The 20,820-nt window shown below is 42.0% G+C and overlaps 2 pseudogenes; one reads left to right on the top strand and one right to left on the bottom strand.

Annotated features, from left to right (window-relative positions):
• Window positions 1-12,190: 12,190 nt before the first annotated feature.
• Window positions 12,191-13,297, bottom strand: LOC101020344 (annotated as a pseudogene).
• Window positions 13,298-16,543: 3,246 nt separating this feature from the next.
• Window positions 16,544-20,820, top strand: part of LOC101022460 — a 14,990-nt pseudogene continuing 10,713 nt past the window's right edge.

Genomic DNA, 20,820 nt, shown 5'->3' with positions numbered 1-20,820 from the left:
GAAGGCTTTTTCTCTCTTGAATAAAAGGGAGGAAAAAGGCTTTGATGCCTGGTAAAGGTGAGAAATCTCTGAGTGGTCTTTATGATCCTGGAAGTGCTTTGCCTCTGTTAAAAGATTTAGCGTGAGTTCAAATATGCACTCTTGTCAAGCCTGGAGAGCTGGTGATTAGTAACCATTACAACTCAGTGACTCTTTCTATTTACATATAGATGTTTCTATTCTTCGAATGGTTCTCAGATTTTCTGTGGACTTCATTTATATCTTAGTATGGATTCCTCCAGAAACTGACTGTGAGTACAAATAGTTTATTTGGGAGGCGTATTAGTCTGTTCTCACGCTACTAATAAAGACATACCCAAGACTGGGTAATTTATGAAGGAAAGGGGTTTAATTGACCCACAGTTCCACATGGCTGGGGAGGCCTCACAATCGTGATGGAAGGCGAATGAGGAGCAAAGTCACATCTTACATTGTGGCAGGCAAGAGAGCTCGAACAGGGGAACTCCCATTTATAAAACCATCGGATCTCGTGAGACTTACTGACTGCCACGAGAACAGTATGGGGAAAACTCCCCCCATGATTCGATTATCTCCACCAGGCCCCACCTTTGACACGTGGGGATTATTACAATTCAAGGTGAGATTTGGGTGGGGATACAGCCAAACCATATCAGGAGGTGAAGGAAAACACCAGTAGACGAGTTAGGAAGTAAGTCCACGAAGAGAAGGAGTTAAAGGATGGGTTATCCAGCAAGACAGAAGAGTGGACCACTCTGGGCCTAATCCCACTAACGAACTATGGGATATGGTATAGAACATGAGCCTCAGAGTCATCCCACATTAGGAGCGAGGGAGCTGGAGTATTTACACATTAACAAGCCATAGTCTTTGGTTGAGGGCTGCTCCTGAGGTTGTCAAATCCTTGACACTTCCAGCCTGCCAGCTCCGGGCCAAGCCCTCAAGCAGATACAACAGATGGGGCACATTGAAGTGGTAAAGCCTGAGGGTGTATGGATAGGACGCCAAGAGCATCTGCTATAGGTTACCTCAGAGGATTTCTTTTTATTTTTTCAAGATGGAGTCTTTGCTGTGTCACCCGGGCTGGAGTGCAGTGACGCAATCTCGGCTCACTGCAACCTCCGCCTCCCGGGTTCAAGTGATTCTCCTGCCTTAGACTCCTGAGTAGCTGGGATTACAGGCACCCGCCACTATGCCCAGCTAATTTTTTGTATTTTTAGTAGAGATGGGGTTTCACTAAGTTGGCCAGGCTGGTCTCGAACTCCTGACCTCGTGATTCACCTGCCTTGGCCTCCCAAAGTGCTGGGATTATAGGCGTGAGCCACCGCACCTGGCCACCTCAGAGGATTTCTATAAGAAGTTAATTATTGCATATAATTTAGAATAATGCATGGCACAGAATAAGGATTAAATGTTAATTCCATTGTTTTAATAACATTGGCCTTCTTTTTATTTTCATGGCCAGAACCTGTGTCTACAAAAAATAAGAAAAGTTAACCGGGCGTGGTGGCACCAGGAGTCTCAGCCGCTCAGGAGACTGAGGTGGGAGGATCTCTTGAACCCAGGAATCGGAGGCTGCAGTGAGCTATGATTCACACCACTGCATTCCAGCCCAGGCTGCACTCCAGCAAGACCCTGTCTCAAAAAAATAAAATATCAAAACAAAAAAGCTTTTCCCAGAACAGTGGGGCCCAGTAGTACTATATACTACAAAGGGAAGGGAGACTAGTCAAGTAATCCTTAAGAATTTTTGTTTTGTTTTAAGTATCTTAGGGGATTTTCTAGCCCTCTCTAGAGCTTGAAGGGACAAGTTTCGATTTAAAAAAAAAAGAGAGAGGGAAAAAAAGCACATATTTCATCCCCAAAAGAGCTCCCCTCTTGCAGGACACTCTATCTGGGTAGATATTTTTATCAGATGCCAGGTAATTCTTCTGCAGCCTGGCCTAGACCCACTTCAGGAAACACTGGCCCCAGGTTAAGGGTCCAACCCTCAGGGCAGTGTTCAAAGCCCTCCAATACTCAGCCCCTCCCCACCTCTTTGACCCCCTCTCCTGGCCCCCCTTGCCTAAAAACATCAGCCCCAGCAACACAACAACATGCAATGTCTTTTTACCCCTCCCTCTACCTAGCTCATTTCACCAGGCTGACTCCTATTAATTCTTATTCAGTGGTTTCCTCCATTTCAGCTCCAAGTTGGGTTAGATACCACTCCTCTGGGCCCTGCCAATGCCCCATGCATACCTCTGTCATTGCGCTCATCTCACTGTGTTAGAATTATCTGTAGGCCTGTGTCCTTTAATAGACTGTGAGAACCTTGAGAATGGGAACCGTATATTAATAGTATTAATCCATGCACCTCCAGTATGGTTGACAGGGTACAGAAAGAAGGAAGCTGGGGAGGGAGGAAAAAAGAGAGGGATGGTGTTAGTTTGGGTCTTCAGAGAAGCAGACATGAAGATGAAATAAAACACAAGACATTTATTTATTTATTTATTTATTTATTTATTTATTTATTTTTGAGACGGAGTCTCGCTCTGTCGCCCAGGCTGGAGCGCAGTGGCCGGATCTCAGCTCACTGCAAGCTCCGCCTCCCGGGTTCCCGCCATTCTCCTGCCTCAGCCTCCCGAGTAGCTGGGACTACAGGCGCCCACAACCGCGCCCGGCTAATTTTTTGTATTTTTAGTAGAGACGAGGTTTCACCGTGGTCTCGATCTCCTGACCTTGTGATCTGCCCGCCTCAGCCTCCCAAAGTGCTGGGATTACAGGCGTGAGCCACCGCGCCCGGCCACAAGACATTTATTAAAGAAAACGCCTGTGAGAGAAAATGTGGGAGGGAGATGGAAAAGACTGGAAGATCTATCAGACTTCGTTGCAAGTCTGACTTGTGAAGGAGAGAGAAAAGGAAGGAAGGAAGTTTGTGTGGAAGCATCTTACACTGCAGTTCAGCCTCAGGTTTGGTGGCCAGGCACGGTGGCTCACGCCTGTAATCCCAGCACTTTGGGAGGCTGAGGTGGGCGGATCACTTGAGGCCAGGAGTTGGAGACCAGCTTGGCTAACATGATGAAACCCCGTCTCTACTAAAAATGCAAAAATTAGCCAGGTGTGGTGGTACATGCCTGTAACCCCAGCTACTCAGGAGCGTGAGGCAGGAGAAGTGCTTGAACCCGGGAGGCGGAGGTTGCAGTGAGCCGACATTGTGCCACTGCACTCCAGCCTGGGCGACAGAGCAAGACTCTGTCTCAAACAACAACAACAACAAAAAGATTTGGCAGGGCCAATGGGGAGTCCCTGGGCTAAAGTTGTTGGTCAAAGGAGTTTCCATGTCTCTCAAGAACAGGCCTGCCTCAGTATCCCTGCTGCACTTAATCACTGCCCGGGGGCAGGCTGCAGGAAGCACGGAGGGACTCGGCACCAATGTGTTGATGGATTTCAGAGGCTGAAGCTGGGGCCCAAGGTCAATGGCACTTCCAGTGGTCAGAGATTTGAGAGGTGAATTCTCATGGACACTAAAAAAGGAGGAAAGGAAGGAAGGAGGGTGGGACTAATAAACACACTTACGGAAAGTCTGACAGTTTGTATGGTAACATGCTCACAGGAAATCTGGCTGTTTGGACTCAGGGTAGGGAAATACAAAAAGCACAGGAGTCGAGGGGCGTCTTGAGTTGGTGACCTGGTTTCATCACTGACTAGCTGTGTGACCTGGGCAACGCTATCACTCTATGTGTCTGTTTCCTGATCTCTAAATTAAGAATATTAATACTTGCCCCATCTATCTCACAGGATTGATGTCCCACCTTGGGGGTGTTGACTTTATCTCGTTCACCACCAAATGTAGAAATACAGCTTTGGGGGCTCGCTAACATCACCCCATGGATAGCCAGGTTGCCCCTTGGCTTGTTAGCGTTCTGGGTCTTTGTGGGGAGGTGTCCACACAGAGTGGGCTGGGCGAAGGAGGACACAGCAAGGTTTCCTGGTCTAACTGACATTACCCCTGCCAGACTTTCAGTGAGTGAGCTTCAGGTACAGATGGGGAAAGGTAGCCATCTGCCAGGCAATTGTCTACTGGCATGCAGACTGTAGGTCAAATGGAGTGGCCCTGGGTGACGGTGATAGAGGATTCCCCTGGAGAGGCAACTGGGCAGGCCAGTGATGAACCAGAACTCAAACCCGGCAAGATCTCTGAGCTCTGGAGTAGTGCCCGCTCAGTAGTTCTTCTCCTGGGCCCTTCACCACAGCTTTTCCAAATGATACCCACCTTTCCCTGCCCTCCAGGGACACCATTCATTTCCTGCTACGTATGGGAAAAGCTGCCTGTTATACAATGGGATCGACACAAGATAAAAATCTAAACCCAGGCTGACCTTCCCCCCAAGGCTCCCTCTGGTCTTTAACCTGAGGTGTGTATCAGAATCACCTGTGAAGTTTTTCAAATATGAAAATTTCTAGCCCTGACCCTTGACCTACTGAATCAGCATCTCTAGGGAAGGGACCTGGGGATTTTATTTTTAAAAGGCCCCGGATGGTTCTAAAATATAACTATGCAGCAGGAAATCACAGCCTCTTGAGGGCTGACCTTATTAACCCAGACCTAAAATGCACCAAAAAAATCCATCCCAGCTGGTCATCCCAGGGCTGAATTTTAGTTCCACATTTGTGATTTACTTAATGGTTTGTTTTGTATGCTTCCTAATCTCCCTCTCCAGTGTTCACATTAGGAAATGAATTAAAAAGAGATCCTCAAATAGATAATGCGTCTGACCCCCAACCTTGGTCCCTCCATCTGGTTTGATTAACTAGGAGAAACTCAATGAACTTCCGTCAAAGCATGACTTTTTACTATTATTGTTCTTTTTTTTTTTTTTTTTTTTTTTTTAGACGGAGTCTCTTTCTGTCGCCCAGGCTGGAGTGCAGTGGCCAGATCTCAGCTCACTGCAAGCTCCGCCTCCCAGGTTTACACCATTCTCCTGCCTCAGCCTCCGAGTAGTAGCTGGGATTACAGGCGCCCGCCACCTCGCCCGGCTAGTTTTTTTTTTTTGTATTTTTTAGTAGAGACGGGGTTTCACCGTGTTAGCCAGGATGGTCTCGATCTCCTGACCTTGTGATCCACCCGTCTCGGCCTCCCAAAGTGCTGGGATTACAGGCTTGAGCCACCGCGCCCGGCCTTACTATTATTGTTCTACTCCTGTATTTGTATTGGCACAATTCTCAGCTGGTCTGTAAGGACCACCCAAGATGCTGGATGACAGTTTCGAAGATAGTTAGAGCAAAGAAGATTGAATTCATTTAGTACACAGTAAAATAGTCCACACATGCTGACATTTCGATTGTACCGGTTGTTGTGAATTTCTGAGCTGTCCAAGGATAGAGATTCTGTTTTGTTGACCTTTTTGTTTCCAGTCTTGTTCAGTCCTTGACGCACAGTCGGTACTTAATGTTTGTTAATAAATGAGAATTTAGGACCTGTGACCCAATTCAACGTTGCCTTCTGTGATGCAACATAATTAACATGGCCTATGAGAATTTTTCTTGCTCTTTTGCTTTTATTTACTTGCGGAAGTACTTCATGCACCTTGTAACCAGTTGTATTAGTCATGGTTCTCTAGAGGCACAGAACAAATGGAATAGGTATATATGTAATGGGGAGTTTATTAAGTATTAACTCACACGATCAAAAGGTCCCACAATAGGCCGTCTGCAGGCTGAGGAGCAAGGAGAGCCAGTCTGAATTCCAAAACTGAAGAACTTGGAGTCTGATCTTCGAGGGCAGGAAGCACCCAGCACGGGAGAAAGATGTAGGCTGGGAGGCTAGGCCAGTCTCTCTTTTCACATTTTTCTGCCTGCTTATCTTCTAGCCACACTGGCAACTGATTAGATTGTGCCCACCCAGATTAAGGGTAGGTTTGCCTTTCCCAGCCCACTGACTCAACATTAATCTCCTTTGGCAATGCCCTCACAGACACACCCAGGATCAATATCCTTCAATCCAATTAAGTGGACACTTATATTAACCATCACACCAGTCAAACAAAGAATAGAAGGTTTAGAAAAACCTGGACAAGTGCGGTGGCTCATGCCTGTAATTCCAGCACTTTGGGAGGTCAAGGCGGGTGGATTACCTGAGGTCAGGAGTTCAATACCAGCCTGGGCAACATAGTGAAACCCCGTCTATACTAAAAATGTAAAAATTAGCTGGGCGCGGTGGTGCGTGCCTGTAATCCCAGCTACTCCGGAAGCTGAGGCAGGAGACTTGCTTGAGCCCATGAGGCAGAGCTTGCAGTGAGTCGATATTGTGTCATTGCACTCCAGCCTGGATGACAGAATGAGACTCGGTCTCAAAAAAAAAAAAAAAAAAAAGAAAGAAAGAAAAAAGAAAAAGCTTTACCTCCCCAATCTAATCCCATGCCCTGGGATCACCAGCGTTAGGTTTGGTTAATTATCCTTCTACATCATTCTTTATGTTCATACAAAAATATACAAATGCATGTGTATTAATTACTCAGGGTTCTTGGAATCAGCTTTGTTTGGGGCACAATGGCAGACACCAAGATGAAGCTGTACATAAGACATTTAAAATGTAGTGATAGCAATTCCCTCTTTTGAAAAAGCATAAAAATCAATACATGTTTTTAAATGTTCAGCAGAACAGAACTAACAAACATGAGAAATAACATCATCACAAAAAAAAAGAATGATCATCCTCAACTAATACACATTGTTGTGATGCCACTGAACGGAAAGGAAAATGTAATCGTGCTGAGCAGGTAGGAAAGCGGCATTAAGCTTCAATTCCCCTTCTTTTGAGGGTGACAAGGGGTGAGGGAACAGGAAGAAAAAGCTGCCCTCTCAGAGTATTCACCAGACACCCTAGTTTTCAGTCCTTTAAAAATCTAATTAAGGCTGGGTGCGGTGGCTCACACCTATAATCCGAACACTTTGGGAGGACCAGGCGGGCAGATTTCGAGCCCAGGAGTTTGAGACCAGCCTGGGCAACATGGTGAAACTTCATCTCTACTAAAAATACCAAAATTAGCTGGGCATGGTGGTGCACACCTGTGGCCCCAGCTACTCAGGAGGTTGAGGTGGGAGGATCACCTGAGCCTGGGAAGGTTGAGGCTGCAATGAGCTGTGATCGCACCACTATACTCCAGTCTGGGTGACAGAGTGAGGCTCCTTCTCAAATAAATAAATAAATAAAATCTAATTAAAGGACCCTGCATTACGAAGGTCATATTTTTGGCCAGCTTTTTCCAGACTGGCAGATACTTTATCCAGGCATTTAGGAAGAAAAGCAATGCAACAAAACATTGCTTTTCTTTTTTCTTTCTTTTCTTTCTTTCTTTTTTTTTTTTTTTTTTTTTGAGACAGAGTCTCACTCTGTTGCCTAGGCTGGAGAGTGCAGTGGCACGATCTTGGCTCACTGCAACCTCCACCTCCCGGGTTCACATGATCACGTGATTCTCCTACCTCAGCCTCCCAAGTAGCTGGGACTACAGGCGTGTGCCACCACACCAGGCTACTTTTTGTATTTTTAGTAGAGACAGGGCTTCACCGTGTTGGCCAGGCTGGCCTCAAACTCCAGACCTCAGGTGATCTGCCCGCCTTGACCTCCCATAGTGCTGGGATTACAGGCGTGAGCCACTGCGCCTGGCTCAAAACATTGTTTTTCAATGCCTACTATCAACGATGTTACTCCTAAGGAAAATGATAGAATAAGCTTAGATAGCATCTTATGTAGCTTAACGAATTTAACCATGTAGATCTAAATGAAGAATGATCCAGGTGTCTTCCGGAGGCCCCTTTCTTATCTGCATACTATTTCATGCAGAAGTTATACTCTAGAATCCGATGAATTCATCCATGGTATGTGGAAATATTGCTAGAGGCTGCAACCATGGTAACATGTCAGCCTCAAGCTATCTGGTTACATGGCCCCAGGAGAGTGGTAGCAACTCTGTGACTCAAATCTGTAAAAGCAGGAACTTTGGACCACATAACTAAGATTACTTTCAGCGATAAGAGTCTATGGAAAATTACTAAGTTTGTCATTATTTTTGTTCAAAAGTAACTTATTTACCGACCTACCTCAGAAATACTACGAGTGTGGTTCCAGACCACTGCAATAAAGTAAATATCACAATAAAAAGAGTCACACAGATTTTTCAGTTTCCCAGTGTATATGAAAGTTATGTTTATGCTATACTGTAGTCTATTAAGTGTGCAATAGCATTATGTCTAAAAAAAGTACATACCTTAATTTAAAAAATATTTTACTATTAAAAAATTCTAACAATGGCTGGGAGCTGTGGCTCGCGCTTGTAATCCAGCATTTGGGAGGCCGAGTCAGGAAGATGGCTTGAGGCTAGGAGTTCAAGACCAGCCTGGGCAATATGGCGAGACTCTGTCTCTTTAAAGAAAAGAAAATACTAACAATCATCTGAGCCTTTAGTGAGTTGCAATCCTTTCGCCGATGGTGGGTCTTGTTTCTATGTTGATGGCTGCTGACTGATCAGGGTGGTGGTTGCTGAAGGTTGGGGGGCTGTGACAATTTCTTTTCCTTTTTTTTTTATAATTTCAACTTTTATTTTAGATCCAGGGGATACATGTGCAGGTTTGTTACATGAATATACTGTGTGACATTGAGGTTTGGGGTACAAATGATCCTATCACCCAGGTAATGAGTATAGTATCCAATAGGTATTTTTCAGCCCTTGCTCCCTTCTCCCCTCCTCCCTCTAGTAGTCCTCAGTTCTGTTGGTCCCCTCTTTGTGTTCATGTGAACTCAATGTTTACCTTCCAATTATAAGTGAGAATGTGCAGTATTTGGTTTTCTGTTCCTGTGTTAGTTTGCTTAGGACAATGGCCTCCAGCTCCAATCATGTTGCTGCAAAGGACATGATCTTGTTTTTCTTTATGGCTGCATAGTAATCCATGGTGTATATGTACTACATTTTCTCTATCAAATCCACTGTTGATGGGCACCTAGGTTGATTCTGTGAATAGTGCTGTGATGAACATTCAAGTACATGTGTCTTTTTTGTAGAACAATTTCTTTTCCTTTGGGTTTATATCAAGTAATGGGATTTCTGGGTTGAACAGTAGTTCTGTTTTTAGCTCATTGAGAATTCTCCAAACTGCTTTCCACAGTGGCTGAACTAATTCACATTCCCATCAACAGTCTATAAGCATTCCCTTTTCTCTGCAGCTTTGCCAACATCTGTTATTTTTTTGTCTTTTTAATAATCATCATCCTGACTAGTGTGAGATGGTATCTCATTTTGGTTTTGGTTTGCATTTCTCTGATGATTAGTGATGTTGAGCATTTTTTTTATGTTTCTTGGTCACATGCACGTTGTCTTTTGAGAAGTGTCTGTTAATGTCCTTTGCCCAATTTTTAACAGGGTTATTTGGTTTTTGCTTGTTGAGTTGTTTAAGATCCTTATAAACTCTGGATATTTGGCCTTTGTTGGATGCATAGTTTGCAAATATTTTCTCCCATTCTGTAACTTGTCTGTTTACTCTGCTGATAGTTTCTCTTGCTTTCCAAGCCTCTTTAGTTTAATTAGGTCCCACTTGTCAATTTTTGTTTTTGTTGCAATTGGAGGACTTAGTCGTAAATTCTTTGCCAAGGCTGATATCCAGAATAACATTTCCAAGGTTTTCATCTAGGATTTTTATAATTTGAGGTCTTAGATTTAAATATTTAATCTGGATTTTGGTGATTCTAATACATATGTACTGGTATCTTGTTTTAATTTGCATTTCCCTGATGACATACAATGCAAGCATCTTTCAAAAAATTTTTTTTCTTTTCTTAATTTTTTTGGCTCCCCACAGGAAATGAAACCATTCATATGCTTATTTGCCACCTATCTTTGGTGAGGTGTCTGTTAAAGTCTTTGACTTATTTTTTGATCTGGTTCTTTTCTTATTGTTGAGTTTTACCTTGTATTTCTGGATAACAGCCCATTATCAGATATGCCTTTTGCAAATATTTTCTCCCAGTCTGTGGTTTGTCTTTTTATTGTTTTGATAGTGTCTTTTGCAGAGCAGAAAATTTTAATTTTAATGAAGTCCATGAATTTATTTCATGGGTCATGCCTTTGGTGTTGTACCTAAAAAGTCATCACCAAATCGAAGGTTATTTAGATTTTCTCCAAAGTTATCTACTAGGAGTTTTATAGTTTTGTATTTTACAGTTAAGTTTGTGATCCAGTTTGAGTTAATTTTTGTGAAGAGTGTAAGGTCTGTGTCTAGAGTCATTTTTTTGCATGTGGATATCTAGTTGTTTCAACACCATTTGTTGAAATGTTTATCTTTTCTCCACTGTAGTGCTTTCGCTCCCTCAAAGATCAGTTTTATTTATGTGGGTCTATTTCTGGATTCTCTCTTCTGTTCCATTGATCTATTTGCCTATTTTTTCATCCATACCACATGCTTACTGTAGCTTTATAGTAAGTCTTTAAGTTGGGTAGTGTCAGTATTTCAACTTTGTTTTTCTCCTTCAACAGTGTGTTGGCTATTCTCGGTCTTTTGTTTCTCTGTATAAACTTTAGAATTAGTTTGTCAGTCTCTACAAAATAAATTGCTGGGATTTTGATTGTGATTGCATTAAATCTATAGATCAAGTTGGGAAGAACTGCCATCTTGACAATATTAAGCCTTACTATCCATGAACATGGAACAGCTCCTCATTTATTTAGTTTTTCCTTGATACTCATACCTTTGTCAGCGTTTTACGGCTTTCCTCGTGTGTATCTTGTACATATTTTGTCAAGTCTATATTGAAGTATTTCGTTTTTGGGGGTGCTAATGTAAATGTATATTTTAAGTTTCAAATTCCACTTGTTCATTTTTGATATATTAGGAAAGCAATTGACTTTTGTGTATTAACTTTATATCCTGCAACCTTGATATGATGACTTTTTAAACTTTATGTATATATATTTAATTAGAATAGACATAAACCAAAAAGAAGAAAAAAGTCAGAATAAAGTGTCACTATCATTTTGTTTGCAAGGAGGAGTCAGGAAATGGAACAAATTACCAGAAAAATATTCTAAGACCATCTTGAAGTAGCTAGGTTACATAATCTTAAGAGTCAAATGCCAAAATTAAGCCTTATACCACTTAATCCACAGATGAACAAAAGGGGAGTCAAAAGTTTATCCTATTTAGTGTAATAATTTTTACATTAAATATATAGCGATTTGTTTCTCACAAAGTGGTACTGGCAACTTTTAGTAGAAAGAAGTTTCCATTATGCATTGACTAAAAAATCTCAAAAACAACTAAGCAGCTATGCTATAGCTCAGTAAGTACCATTAAACTGTTCTGTGCACACTTCAGGTTAATACATTTAATGGCTAGTGTACATTTCAGGTTAATAGAGAACTACATTTTTGATTTTAAAAAGGCAACAATAATTATCTTTTGGCTTTTAGTCTAGATGCTTAACATAGTTAAGGCAACAGTTCAAGCTGTTGCCTTTTAAGTGAAGGTAGTTAAAATTTAAGAACAATCATCACAATTTCTTGCAACCTAAATACACTGTTTGATGCTTACATGGAATGAAACCGGTGTTCTTAATTGGCATGTTACACACACACACACAAACAGAGTTTTTTAAAAAATCAAAGGCAATCATTCTAAAGGTACTATGGTAGCATGTTAAAAATGCAAATATCCTATAGAACTAAAGTAATATGAACAGCACTACTCATTACCTAGGAGAAAGGTGACTGGTATTCACACAAAGCTATACCTGTATCAGTCATCCTAATCACAATGGCTTAAAAAAGCATCAGATTTCCGGCAGAGAAACTATTCTAGGAAAGTCAGTAAATCTCTTGAAACTTTCACCTCTGTAAAACCAGGATAAGGCTACAACTATTTTGTAATCTGAACAAGGTATCAGATGAAATAGTAAGATTCCCAATCATAATGTAAGATAGAAGGCCAGGCAAGGTGGCTCACGCCTGTAATCCCAACACTTTGGAAGGCCGAGGTGGGTGGATCACGAGGTCAGGAGTTCGAGACCAGCCTGACCAACATGGTGAAATCACGTTCCTACTGAAAATACAGTAATTAGCCGGGCATGGTGGTGCAGGCCTGTAATCCCAGCTACTCAGGAGGCTGAGGCAGGAGAATCACTTGAACCCGGGAGGCAGAGGTTGCAGTGAGCTGAGATCGTGCCACTGGCACTCCGGCCTGGGCGACAGAGCGAGACACCATCTCAAAAAAGAAAGAAAAAAAAAAGATAGAAAGGTCCTCATGCAGCATATGCTCGCTGGCTCTGGGAAAGCTACATGTGCATAATACCGAAGTTGCCAAAGAAGGAAACTGGAGATGCTCAGCTACATTTCCATGGTGCCGTGAATTTTAAACCTCAGAAATGGTGTGGTCCATTAGGCTTTTCACAATGCTTGGTGCCATCCGCTTAATAATATGTTCAAAGATAAAAGCAAGTATGATTGTAATAGTAACTACAGTCCCAGATGTTGACAATATGTCTGCAATTTGAGAGTCCTTCAATCCAATGACATTCTGTCCATTGATTTCACAGATTTTATGTTCTGTGAGAAGACCATTTCTGGCTGCGGAGCTATCTTTCACTATGGATGTTATTTTTCAATTTTTAAAGATAAAACCAACATGTCCAGTGCTATCCTTATGCATGGTAATCGTCCATTCAAAGGGCCTGTCACGAATGGTCATGGTAATCTTCTCTTCTCTCCAAAAGCCTGTTTGAACACCTTGTGTGCTTTATCAGAGCTTCACCCTGCACAGTTTTCACTATTAATCTGGAGCACTTGGTCCCCAAATCTCAGACCAACCAATGAGGCTGGAAAATTAGTCTGGACTAGCTGAACAAATATACTATTATCTATTGATTTAAGCCTGAGTCCAATTTTTCCATTTTGATCCTTACACAAAATGACTTCACAAATCCTTTGCTTAATTTCTGCTCTATGAATTCCAACGTCATTACCAGTTACAGGAGCCACCATATAGTTCATACTGGAACTTCTTGCCCCTGAATTGGTGCACCAGAAACCATGGCCACATTTACACATATTTCTTCTTCATTTAAACTCAGGCCCATGTATTAAGAGAGCTCCGGATATAGTTTGGGATAGAGATTTCCATCTCGTGAGATGGAAGCAGAAGCTTCTGACAAAATTGCTGGATTGGCAGAGTTTGCAGAAAAAGTATTTTGAGCCCCAATTACTTTGTCTACCTTCAAGTCTTCAAGAGATGGATAGAGAGACATTTTTGCAGGGTTCTTCTAGCCCACAAGGACCCACTCGCTGCCACTGCCTCTGGTCACTGGCACCAACTTCTCTATGATGACTTCTTAATTCCAAGAGTGTTTGTCAACTCTCTTGAATTTTCTACATAGATGACCATGCCATCTGTGAACAGACAGCTTTATTTCTTCCTTCTCAATCTGTATATCTTTTACTTTTTTTTTTTCTTGTCTTATTGCATTAGCTATGACTGCCATTACAACGTTGAAAAGGAGTGGTAAGAGGGGACATTCTTGCCTTTTTCCTAATCTTACTGGGAAACCTTCGAGTTTCTCACCAGAGGTGGTTTATTCTAATGGATTGGCTCATGAGATTGTGGGGGTTGGCAAGTCTGAAATCTGAATTCAGTTGAGAGTTAATGTTGCAGCCTTGAGAATTCCTCCTCCTTCGGTGAACCTCAGTCATTGTTTTTAAGGCTTTCAACTGATTAGATGAGGCCCACCTACAATTATAGAGGTAGCCTGCTTTATTCAAACTCTAGTGATTTAAATGTTAGTCACATCTAAAAACATATCTTTACAATAACATCTAGACTAGTGTTTGAGCAAACGACTTGGCACCATAACCTGGCCAAGTTGATACACAAAATTAACCATCACAATATATAAACAGATTATAGGGATTTTTAAATTTGCTTTTCACACAAGCAGAATCATACTATATGCTTTTCTGTGGAACTTGCCTATTATCTTACAATAATATGTCATATTATTGATAAAATGATATCTCATACTTATCTCTCCAGGTCAATCCTTATAGCTATTACTCTTTCTTTTAAATAGTTGGGTAATAAAAAGGAATGAGATCATGTCCTTTGCAGGGACATGGATGGAGCTGGAAGCTATTACTCTCAGCAAACTAATACAGGAACAGAAAACCAAACAGCACATGTTCTCACTTATAAGTGGGAGCTGAACAATGAGAACACATGGACACAGGGAGGGCAACAACACACACTGGGGCCTGTCTTGGGGGCAGGAGGAGGGAGAGCATCAGGATAAACAGCTAATGCGTGTGGGACTTAATACCTAGGTAATGGGCTGATAGGTGCAGCAAACCACCATGGCACATGTTTACCTATGTAACAAACCTGAACGTCCTACACATGTATCCTGGAACTTAAAATAAAATAAAATTTAAAAATAAATAAATAAATAGTTGTATAATATCCAACCATTTGCCCGTTTTTGGTGGGGAGATTATTTCCAGTTACGACCAATGCAAAAAACATCTTTACACATATATGTTTATGTATTGGTACAAGTATTTCTACAGGTTACAGTCCCAAAAGTGGGATTACTGTGTCAAAGAACATGTGCATCTTTCATTTTAATAGATCCTACCAAATTACTTTCTTAAAATGCTATAGCAATTCTCCAACAGAAATTAAAGAAAGTACAAACTTCCCCACATCACTGTCAAAATTAGTTCTAAATTTTGCCTTATGGATGAAAAATGTTATCTTATTATTTGTGTGTGTGCTTTAAAAAATTTTTTAATTGTCATAACACAAAATTAACCATCTTAACCATTTTTAAGTGTACAGTTCAGCAGTGTTAAATACATTTACAGTGTTATGCAACCAATCTCCAGAACCCTTTTTAATCTTGCAAAGTTGAAACTCTCCACCCATTAAATAATAACTCTCCATTCCCCACCCCCCTTGGCCCTTGGCAACCACCATTCTACTTTCTGTCTCTACTAATTTGACTACTCTGGGTACCCCATATAGATGGAACCATACAATATTTATCTTTTTGTGACTAGCTTCTTTCATGTAGCATGTCTTCAATGTTCATCCATGTCATAGCATGAGTCAGACTTTACTTTCTTTTTAAGGCTAAATAATATTCCATTGTGTGTCTATATCATATTTTTTTTACTCATTAATTTGTCAGTGGACATTTGGGTTGCTTCCACCTTTTGGCTATCATGACTAACGCTGCTATAAACACGGGTGTACAAATATATTTTTGAAACTCTGCTTTCAATCGTTTTGAGTATATACCCAGAGGTAGAATTGCTGGATCATATGTAATTCTATTTTTTATTTTTTGAGGAACCTCCATACTGTTTTCCATAGCAGCTGCGCCATTTTACATTCCCACCAACAGTGCACAAGGGATTTCTACATATTCTTGCCAACACTTGTTATCTTCTGTTTTTTTTTTTATAGTAGCCATCTGTTGTGTTGTTTTCTGTTTTTTTTTTTTGTAGTAGTCATCCTTCTGTTATTATTTTAACATATAAATATTCACATATTTATAATCACATGTTTTATATATCAGCTATCTGCATTTTCTGTTCTAAGAATCACCTGTTTATAATTTATAGTCTTCACCTTTTTTCTATTGGGTTGTCTTTTTCTTATCAATATATAGAAGCACTGTGTGTTGGGTTGGCATCAAAATTGCCATTTCTTTTGGTCAAAAACAGTTGACTATCAGCAATTGTATACAGTTCAACTTAATATTATGAATATTGATATTAACTATAATATTGTAGATATTAATCCTTTATCTGTCATTAATTGCAACTATTTTCTCACAGCTTCTTAGTTGTCCTTTGACTTTTCATGGTGTTTTGTGCAACTGAAAAATTTTAATTGTCTGTATTGTCAATCTGTTTTTTTTCTTTTATGTTTTCTGAGTTTCTTGTTTTATTTAAGAAGGTCTCCCTAACTAAATATTACATAAATATTCTCCTAATTTTTTTTACTTTACCTTTGTATCTTCTGTAATTAAAGATGAATTAAATAAGAGTTTATTTTTGTATTTTTCATATGCTAGGTAATTATTCTAGCATCATTTATTAAATAAGCCATTACTGAATTGAAATGCCACCTTTATTACACACTGTATTAAGTTCTGATAAAATCAATTTCTTTCTTCTCTATTCTATTTCACTGATCTATTCTCCAATGTCCTACTTTTTTGATTACACTAGCTTTATAGAGAGTTTTAATATCCATTAGGGCAAGATACTAGTAAGTTATTACTGGTCTTGTTTTTCAAAGCTTTACTGGAGATTATTATAGAGTTGAGTTATTGTTCCTCACACAAATCTACAGAGATCCCTAGTTAACAGTTAAATCTCTTACACATGTTAATATCTCCCTCAGCTCAAGAAGCCAGCTGGGTTCAAGTTTCAACCAATACTTGAGAGTCTCTTTCTTATGTTCACCTTGGGAGGCCAGTACCCAGAGCTTCAGCGAGGGGATGAAGAGGAGAAGGAGGAAGAGGTGAGTTTCTCCAGAAGCCCTCAGCATAGGCCTATGGCTGGTCATAATTGTACCCCACTGTCCCCAGGATGGACCTCCCAGGTAGGTGGGGTAGTCAAGAAAGGTTGAAGGCCTGCTTCAGAGTTTTGGTTACGAATGGCCTCTTTCTCTCTTTTTTTTTTTTTTTAGACAGAGTCTCGCTCTGTCCCCCGGGCTAGAGTACAGTGGCACAATCTCCACTCACTGCAACCTTTGCCTCCCAGCTTCAAGCAATTCTCCTGCCTCAGCCTCCCAAGTAACTGGGACTACAGGTGCATGCCACCACACCCAGCTAGTTTTTGTATTTTTAGTAGAGACGGGGTTTCCACCATGTTGGCCAGGCTGGTTTCAAACTCCTGACCTCAAGCGATCTGCCCACCTCAGCCTTCCAAAGTGCTGGGATTACAGGCGTGAGCCACCATGCCTGGCCCTCATTCTCAACAAATATCTAAATGACCCCAAAGTATAAATACCAACTCCTCTACCTGCCAGTCCTCAACATCAATTAGTAAATGAAACACATGGAAGCTCCAATGCAGCCGTGGGATCTCCCAGCAAGTGGTAAGGACACAGTGAGAGCCCGGTAGGGGCAAGCCAACTGGACAGCATCCCAGAGCACCTACCTCTGCAGGATGCCAGATCATCATGGAAATAAATCAAACACGCCATAGTAGTTAACTCAGGTTTCCACACAAACTCCTCACATAACTAGGAAAACGTACATGGTTCTACTCTCACTGAAGCAAGGGCTCCTTGAGCAGAAATTTCAAATCCATCTTCGGTGGCCTTGCCTTTCTCATCATTTTTGTGATTTGTGCCTGCAATGTGTACTGTGCTTCTACTATCCATACTACTCAGAGTTACTGATTACAATTAGTTCCAATTCTTTTTAAAAATAGAGTTATAAAAATTTTAAAGTAGGCTGGGTGTGGGGGCTCATGCCTGTAATCCCAGTACTTTGGAAAGCCAAGGCAGGTGGATCACCTGAAGTCAGGAGTTTGAAACCAGCCTAGCCAACATGATGAAACCCCGTCTCAACTAAAAATACAAAAGAATTAGCCGGGCGTGGTGGCACACACCTGTAATCCCAGCTACTTGGGAGTCTGGGGCAGGAAAATCACTTGAACCTGGGAGGTGGAGATTGCAGTGAGCTGAGATCGCACCATTGCACTCCAGCCTGGGCGACAAGAGCGAAACCCCGTCTCAAAAAAAAAAAAAAAAAAAAAAGAAAGAAATTTAAAGCACAATATAAACTTGGTTGTAAAAGCAACCTTTAGGCAGTAAAACTGGATACAGAGTAAAAAGAAAGTCTCTCATCCACTCCAGCCCCCCAGCCTTCCTTTATTTGTATTTATTTGGTTTTTTTTTTTTGTAGAGACAGGGTCTCACTATATTGCCCAGGCTTGTCTTGAACTCCTTGCTGCAAGTGATCATCCTGCTTCAGCCTCCCAAGGTGCAGGGATTACAGGTATGAGCCACCGCGCCCAGCCTCCCAATCTTCCTTTAACCTCCCTCATGTCTTACATGGAGAGATAATTCCAGTAAAGCAGCTACAAGAACCCAGTGTCTTTAGGTTTCTGATTAAAAATTCACATCCTAGTTTATTAAATTGCACATTGGTTAACTTTTATCTTTAAAGGAAAGGCCTTCTACTGCAGCAGATCCTACACTGCAGGCTAGGAATAAAGAGAAACTGAGCTGGCCAGTGGGAGAGGGAGCAAAGGCCAGCTGGAGCATGGAGGTGGAGTGCACACAGGGACCCCAGATAGGCCAATGGCCTAGGTGAAGTCCTCATAGACACAGGGCTTGTGTGTCCTCACTTCTGGTAGCCATGGGGAACCTGAGGGAACCAGGTGAGGCTGTGGATGATCCAGTGGACCGGCAATGCTGAGGGTGTGTAGCAGCCCACTTGTAGAGGCAACTAGTCATTCAAGGCATGGCAGGGGAGAAGAAACAGGGCTGGCATGGCCAGGCACGGTGGCTCACACCTGTAATCCCAACATTTTGGGAGGCCAAGGTGGGCAGGTCACTTGAGGCCAGGAATTTGAGACCAGCCTGGCCGACATGGTAAAACTCCATCTCTACTAAAAATACAAAAATTAGCCAGGCGTGGTGGCACGCACCTGTACTCCCAGCTACTCGGGAGGCTGAGGCAGGAGAATCGCTTGAACCCGGGAGGCAGAGGGTGCAGTGAGCAGAAATTGTGCCACTGTATTCCAGCCTGGACGACAGAATGAGACTCCACCAAAAAAAAAGAGAAAAGACGATAAAAGAAGAAAAGAAAAGAAAAAGAAAAAGAAAGAAGGCTGGCAGAACAGGTATGGGAAGTAGCCCCCTGCCTAGAGACTGGGGCTCAGAGCAGGCATCCTCTTTTGTGAACGACACTGCCTTTTGTGGGCACTGGAGATGAACAGAGAGCCCACAACCCAGGCAGAAGAGGACCAGGATCAGGACCCTACCTCCTGCTAGAAATACTCAGAAAGAGGCCACCCCAACCCCCAACCTCCACCTTCAACCCCACCAGAAGTGCTGATAGCAACCAACCTGGACAAAGAACTGCAGCAGAGTATTTGCAAACTCACATGGTGGACCACATGGCTTCCTTTGACCCCTCCAGACCCACCCCACCCTTCTCTACCCACTCTGTGCTCCTAGAGGCAGGCCTGGGTGAACTCCATCAAATGGTTCCTGTGCCCTCTGCCCTCCAGTTGACTTTGGCCACCAGCAGGAGGTGGGAAACCGAGAGGAGAGTGGTCAGAGTATTTATTTTCCCCAAATACCTCCTTGAGAGCTGGCTGGCTGTGTCCTGGACCAAAAACCACAGCTCCTGTCAAGAGGCCATCTTCACAGGATTTTCTCTCTCCAGTTTCCAGTGATTGCTTCCTCCTTCTGCTCCTTCTGGCCTGTGGTTTCCCCATACCCTGATATTCCTTTGTAAATAGTCTCTTTATTAAACTCTTCTCAATTTACCCAATCTGAGAGCGCCATCTGTTTCCTGCTAGGACCTGGAATGATACAGATGGCTTGTCTGACAGGACCTATTGATGGAGAGTCCAATAACCCCTTATTATTCTAGGCAGAGGTGGGGCAGCCTGCATTTAGCTGGAGGTTACTAAAGGTGCATGAAATGAAACCAGGAACTTGAGCTCTTTGGGGATGGGGACTGTCTTACTGGCTTTGCAACACCAGCACTATGGCAAAGTCTGTCTTTTAGTAGGGGGCCTTCTAAGAGCAGATTTCCTCTCTCCAGTTCAGGAGCACTTTTCTGTCTTAAAAGGGTCTCCTTCTCAAATGGTGATGTCCCTGAGAGGTTTTGCTTTGAATTATTTTCTGCTAAGATCAAAACAATCAGTGAGTGGCTGGGCGCAGTGGCTCATGACTGTAATCCTAGTACTTTGGGAGGCCGAGGTGGGAGGATCACTTGAGGCCAGGAATTCGAGACCAGGCTGTTCAACATGGCGAGACCCTGTCCCTACAAAAACATAAGAAATTAACCAGGCTTGATGGTATTTATATATAAGTATATAGATATAGATAAATAGATAACTTGACAAAGACTGGAAGACACATGAAAATATGTTGGGGCATTGGGGTTACAGAATAATTTTTTTCATTAAATTGTCAATTTTATGAAGTTATTCTTATGATACACGAAAATGGAGGAAAAAACAAAAGAAGTATGTATATGAAATTGGGCAAAATACTCTCTTATCAGCCTCCTTTCCCTCATCTATATACTAAGAGGATAAAGAGTCTCTTCCATTCCAGTCCATTCCAGGTTATACAAAATGTGATTCTAAACTCTTTTTTTTTTTTTTTTTTTTTAATTTATTTATTATTATTATACTTTAAGTTGTAGGGTACATGTGCATAACATGCAGGTTTGTTACATATGTATACTTGTGCCATGTTGGTCTGCTGCACCCATCAACTCGTCATTTACATCAGGTATAACTCCCAATGCAATCCCTCCCCCCTCCCCCCTCCCCATGATAGGCCCCGGTGTGTGATGTTCCCCTTCCCGAGTCCAAGTGATCTCATTGTTCAGTTCCCACCTATGAGTGAGAACATGCGGTGTTTGGTTTTCTGTTCTTGTGATAGTTTGCTAAGAATGATGGTTTCCAGCTGCATCCATGTCCCTACAAAGGACGCAAACTCATCCTTTTTTATGGCTGCATAGTATTCCATGGTGTATATGTGCCACATTTTCTTAATCCAATCTGTCACTGATGGACA

The sequence above is a fragment of the Papio anubis genome, chromosome X, assembly GCF_008728515.1.
Source record: "Papio anubis isolate 15944 chromosome X, Panubis1.0, whole genome shotgun sequence".
Lineage (NCBI taxonomy): Eukaryota > Metazoa > Chordata > Mammalia > Primates > Cercopithecidae > Papio > Papio anubis.
The sequence above is the reverse complement of the archived record's forward strand: the minus strand, read 5'-3'. Positions and strand labels throughout refer to the sequence as shown.